The sequence below is a fragment of the Cervus elaphus genome, chromosome 20 (genome assembly GCF_910594005.1).
Source record: "Cervus elaphus chromosome 20, mCerEla1.1, whole genome shotgun sequence".
Taxonomy (NCBI): Eukaryota; Metazoa; Chordata; class Mammalia; order Artiodactyla; family Cervidae; genus Cervus; species Cervus elaphus.
The window spans coordinates 71,615,204-71,621,416 of record NC_057834.1 but is presented as its reverse complement, the minus strand read 5'-3'; the positions used below and the strand labels follow the sequence as shown (position 1 = coordinate 71,621,416).

The following is a 6,213-nucleotide window of genomic DNA, read 5'->3' as shown; positions in this document are numbered from 1 at the left end:
AAAGCCACAATTCTGTCTTAAACCATAGTGCCATGGAAAGAAATGCTACCTAGGGAGACTCAAAGAATGGGACTCAAACAGGAAAATCCCGATGAAACCAAGGGTCCAGGGAAGGGATCCTCTTTCACAACCCCCAAAAGTAAAGGACTTTGCACACAGCAGATACCTGTTTCAGCTTGCAGGGGCTGGCATAACAGAACACACAGGCTGAATGTCTTAACAACTGACATTTATTTGCCCCAGTTCTGGAGGTTTGAAATCCATAAATTAAGGTGCTGACAGGGTTGGTGAGGGCTCTTGTTGGCTTGCAGATCTTCTTCATGTGTCTCCATGTGGCCTGTGCATATATGTGGAAAAAGAAATCTCTAATATCTGTTTCTTTTCTTGTAACAGCAGTCCCCAATGTTTTTGGCACCAGGGACCATTTCATGGTAGACAGCTTTTCCACAGACCAGGGTAGGGGGTAGTTTCAGAATGATTCAAGTGTATTACATTTATTGTACACTTTATTTCTATTATTATTACATCAGCTCCACCTCAGATCATCAGGCATTAGATCCTGGAGGTTGTGGACCTCTGTCTTACAAGAACACCAATCCCATCTGCTAAGGTCCCTCATTTATGACCTCATTTAACCTTAATTACTTCCTTATAAGCCCTGTCTCCAAACACAGGCACCTTGGGGGTTATTCAACATATGAACCTGGGCCAGGACCACAATTTAATTCACAACAGTACTGAATAAATACCAATGGTTAATTAACTACTGATCTATCTGACTGCTTTCCCATAACATGGGGTTCCTCCTTCTTGTCTACATCCTTCTTAGTTCTTCCTCAAGGCAAATGCCATTGCCAATATGATGGCACTACCCAGGTCATCAACAGTATAGTTTTTACAATGTCCCTATGAGGTGACAAACAGCCACATGTCCAGGACCAGTCACCTCCATCCCCACCCTGCCTGCACATGGGGGTCGCTTGGCCCCCTCTAACTCCCTCTGTCCCTATGACACTCTGTCTCTAGCCCAGGGAATGTGAGCGTCTGAGACCCATGTTCACTACTGGGGGAGATAAGAAACCCTACTTCAGCTTCTAGCCTCAGCTGTGTGCTTTAATTCAGCTTCGTCAGACCTCTGCCCTGTGGAGAAGGGATGGGAGAGACGTAGAGTGAGTCTTGTGCACGGCCAACAAAAAAGAGCAGGACTTGTTTTCCCATTTGTTATCATTCCCCCCTCTTCTGTCTCTCTCTCTTACACACACACACACCAAGAAAGGCATCACTGATGAGGCGAATATGGAAATTTCCAGGATCTCTGCCAAAATGTCATAAAAATCTGATCTACATCTTTAATGAGGACTATGAGTTTATTGTTCCAACAGTCTGCATGTTCCATCTAATAAAGAGTCATATAAACACAAGGAAGCTCTGGTTTCAAGCTATAAATGTGTCGGCTCACTGCCCGAGCATCTAACGAGATGACTGATTGTGCTACAGTAGAGATGAGAACTGCACCAGAATGATCCTCCCTGAGCTCACATGACCCAGAGTGATTCCTCAAGGTGTCCTTTCCCTCTACGAGTAGTTCCAGGTCACAGGTACTGTATTCAGAGCTGTCCTGGCATTCTCCTGACTCCCTAGGACATCGCAGCTCAACATCTTTCTTTTTTCACAGTTGGGGGACCTACCTAGCTTGTTCATTTCCTCTCTAAATCTTTTGCTACTCCAAAATAGCCCTAACACATTTACAGTTTATGAAGTCCTTTCGCGTGTCATCATTTAATTCTCACAAACACTCTGTGAGGTAATGAAGACTCAGACACTCATGCATTCAACAAGCAGTGATGGAAAGCTCAGCACCATTGCAAGCAATGGGGAGGCGGGGGTGGCTGCAGCATCCTGCCCACATATGAGGGGGCTCACAGACTCCCAGGGGAGATGGGCAGGCGCAGCCACACCACTCAGTACACCAGGTGTCACAGGTGAAGGTGCAGTCTAGCTCAGATGGACCAGGGAGGCTTCCCGAGGAAGAATATGGATCTCAGCCCTGATAGGAGGGCCTGGACAGGCAAAGAAGGAGGCTAAAGGAATGCCAGGCAAGAGAGCAGGACGTTCAAGTTATACAAGAGAAAGTCTGGCCCATTTGTGGCGCTCTGAGTAGCTGAATGTGGTCTGAGACAGAATGTAAGATGGGGTAGGGAAGATGGGCCGGGAATGAATCAAGAGAGGAACTCGGGGGCCAGACCACAGGGCAATATATTTCAGGACATGTTAAGGAGTTTTACTCCAAGGGGAATAAATAGGCAATCACTAAGAGTGTTAAGTAAAAGAGGCACATGATGAGATTTGCAGTTTAGAAAAAGTAATTGGGCAGTGGCCAGACTGAGGGTGAGGCAGGAGGATACTAACAAGGTCTAGGAGAGACAGATGCTGAGATTTCCATTCAGAGCGATGGCAGTGGGGCTGGGGAGTTGGGCTAGATTCAAGAGATATTTAAGAGGACACCACACAGGACTTGCGACTGGATGTGGAAGGTCTAGGAATAGCTAGGGCAAACATCCAGCTTTCCTTGGGCACCTATGGGTGGGTGACACTGTAATTCACCTGAGTGTGACTAGGAAGAGAAGCTGGTTTTGAAGGAAAGGTGAGCAGATAGATTGATACAAAACTCCAGGGGCCTGCAAATTCCAAATAGAGATGATCAGGGAAGTTTGGATTCAGGCCTCAGGAGCATAGAGGAGGGGTCTGCCTTGGAGATTTGGATTTTGGAGATATTGGCATATTGGCACTAATTGCTATAACAGGAGTCCATGAGCTCACCTGGTGGGTGGAGACAGAAGCCTGATATCATTTTGTTGTCAGAGCTGCTCCAGGTCTTTGTTCCATCACGTCCTTTGGGTCTCTTTCCTTCTCCATCAAAATTTGCTTGTCTTATGGAAGCAACCTAAATGTCCATACACAATGAATGGATAAAGAAGATGTAGTGCATATAGGCAATGGAATATTACTTAGTCATTAAAAAGAAAAAAAATAGTGCCATTTGCAGCAACGTGGATGGACCTAGAGATTGCCATACTGAGTAAAGTAAATCAGAGAGAGAAGGAGGAATATTGTGACATCTCTTACGTGTCACAATATAAAAAGAATCTAAAAAGAAATAATACAAATGAACTTACAAAACAGAAAGAGACCCACAGACTTAGAGAATGAAGCTATGGTTGCTGGGAGAAGGATGTGGGAGGGGATAGTTAGGGAGTTTGGGATGGAAATGTACACACTGCTATATTTAAAATGGATAACCACAAGGACCTACTGCATTGAACACAGAACTCTCAATGTTATGTGGCAACCTGGATAGGAGGGGAGAATGGATACATGTATATGTATGGCTGAATCCCTTCACTGTTCACTGAAACTATCACAACATTGTTGATTGGCTATACCCCAGTACAAAATAAAAAGTGTTTTAGAAATTTTGCTTGTCTTAGATCCCATTCTATCTCCACACTAGAATCTAAGTTCTCAGGTAGACTCTGTGATCAAGCTATCCCTGCTAGGATGGGTACAAATAGGTTAGTGAGAAATCCATCCTATGATACTCAATCCTTTTAACTAGAATTCTTAGAGACATGTAAGCAGCACTGTTAAAGGCAACAATTTCAAGCAACTTGGTAGATTATTGAGGAAGGAGTGTGAATAGGAGAGGAAGCAGGGAGAAAATTTGGAGCTAGATCACCCTGAGTATATTTCACAGCATATTAAGGTTTTTGGATTTGAATTCATTCAACATGGCGAAGTGGAGTCCATTGGCCCACAAGCCACTTTTTATCATAACAGTTGGCATTCTATTATCTATTGTTTATTGTCTATTGTATTCTATATTTCATCACTGGGCAAAATGATAGATGTGCCCTTGACTGTACACACACACACACACACAACACACACACACACATACACACTCCACACCATAAGGATCTTTCATCTCTGAAAAACAACAGAAGTAGAGACAGGGTAATTTTCAAATCAAGGCCCCAAGTCCTAAATCTTCTTTCTGAAATGCTGTTGAGTTCTCTCCTCAGTAGATCCAGAGCTGGGCCAGCTAGAAACCCCATTCAGAGCAGAGTTTACTAAGAAGTAAGTTGAGAAGAAATCCTTCAGGCAAGGGATTTTTTGTTTCTTTCACTCTTCGCAAATATAATTTGCAGTTTTCAAGTTAATGAAAAGGAGAGGAAAGGAAACACCTGAAAGGTCTTTTAAAAGAAGTAGAAACTTCGACAGACTAAGAAACACTTACAAAACAGTCTGTCCTGCCCTGTTGTTCCAGTCTTGCAAGACCTCAGCCACAGTGACCTCAGGGTCATAGAAAGAAGAAGCTCGCAGTGTTGGGGTTTGGGGAGGGGTGGTTTTAGCACTTGGCTTGGAGCATTGGCTTATCTCCAGGCTCTAAGATCCTACAGCAGGGCCCAGGGCATGCTGCCTGTCTGGGGAGCAATCAGCTGCCAGCCCTTCTGCTACATCTCTGGGGAGGAGCCCTGGGCAGCAGGTGGTGGGGCAGCCCAGCCAGCCTCCCAATTGCAGACAGGAAATGCCTTCCCACTGCAAAACAAGGGCAGCAGAGTTCACAAAAGCACATGCTGTCTGGCTGGAATGGAGCTGTAAGGTTGTCCGGTCCCACTCCCACCAGTCGGCATCTGAATGTCTTCCACAACATTCCTACCAAGTGCTCCTTAAGCCAGCACTTGACTGGCCCCCATAATAGGACACTTGTCTTTCAAGGAAGGCCATTTTATCTTTGGACAGTTCTGGGTGGAGAAGCGGTAAGGCTCACACTGAATCTAAGTGCCTCCCTAACTTTAGCTAACACATGGGAGGTGATCCTCTGTAGTCACAAGGAATATGTTCCTGCCTGTTCCAAGTGGCAGATGTTTGATATGCTATCAAGCAGATCAGACCAGTAAAAACGAAAGAAATTTGAATAAGGAATAGACTTTAGCTGGGCTTCCCCAGTGGCTCAGTGGTAAAAAACAGAATCTCCTGCCAATGCAGAAGACATGGGTTCAATCCCTGCATAGGGAAGATCTCCTGGAGGAGGAAAGGGCAGCCTATTCCAGCACTCTTTCCTGGGAAATCCCATGGACAGAGCAGACAGGTGGGCTACCGTCCATGGGGTGACAAAAGAGTCAGACATGACTTGCAACTAAACAACAACAATAGACTCTAGCTAATAATATTTTTTTGTTAATAATAATATTTTTTGTTAAAAATAATAATTTATTTTTAAAGAAAGAAAGAAAAACAATGGGGAGAAAACACTGAGAGATCAATAAGGTTGGAAAACTCTAGCCACACTGATAAGGAAAAACACAAAAATTGTCCATGTCGCAGATGAGAGGGTTGGTATCACTATAGATTCTATAGATATTTTTAAAAAATAAGAGCACATGAACATTATGCCAATAAATCCAGCAACTTATATGAAATAGACAATTATTTTGAAAGCCTCACACTATTAAATTTCACTCAAGAAAATATAGATAAATGCTGTATCTATTAAGGAAATTGAATTTATACTAAAAAATCTTTCCATTAAAAAAAAAAACTTCAGGAAGAGATGGTTTCTCTAGAAATTCTACAAAATACATAAGGAAGAAATAATATCAATTCTAAAACTTTTCTAGAAACTTGAAAAGGGAAATCTTCCCAACTCATTCTACTGGCCACCATGACTTTTGATATAAAAACTAAACTGATATTAAAAGAAAATAAAACCACAGATCAATAACCCTTATAGTCATAGATTTAAAAACTTGTAACAAATATTTAACAAGTCAAAACCAACACTATATTGGGAAAAAAATCTATGACTAGATGGAATTTACCTCAGGAATGTAGGATGGTTTATTATTTGAATACTAATTAGTATAATTCTTCATATGAACAGACTCCAAAAGAAAACTATGATCAACTCAATAACTTTTCAGTTATGAGATGAATAATGTCTGAGGATCTAAGGTATAACATGGTGACTATAATTGATAACACTGTATTGTATAACTGAAATTTGCTTACAACTTGTCTTGTGGCTCAGATGGTAAAGAATCTGCCTGTAACGCAGGAGACCTGGGTTTGATCTCTGGGTTGGGAAGATCCCCTGGAGAAGGGACTGGCTATCCACTCCAGTATTCTTGCCTGGAGAATTTCATGGAAAGA

The 6,213-nt window shown here is 42.7% G+C and overlaps 1 long non-coding RNA gene across 1 annotated transcript; it reads right to left on the bottom strand.

The window, feature by feature from the left end:
• Positions 1–223: 223 nt before the first annotated feature.
• On the bottom strand, positions 224–4,378 carry LOC122676654. The gene is made up of 3 exons (XR_006335624.1): positions 4,298–4,378; positions 2,821–2,944; positions 224–337 (listed from the first exon to the last, which is right to left on the bottom strand). It is a non-coding gene; the product is annotated as an uncharacterized LOC122676654 (long non-coding RNA).
• Between the last annotated feature and the right edge of the window lie 1,835 nt (positions 4,379–6,213).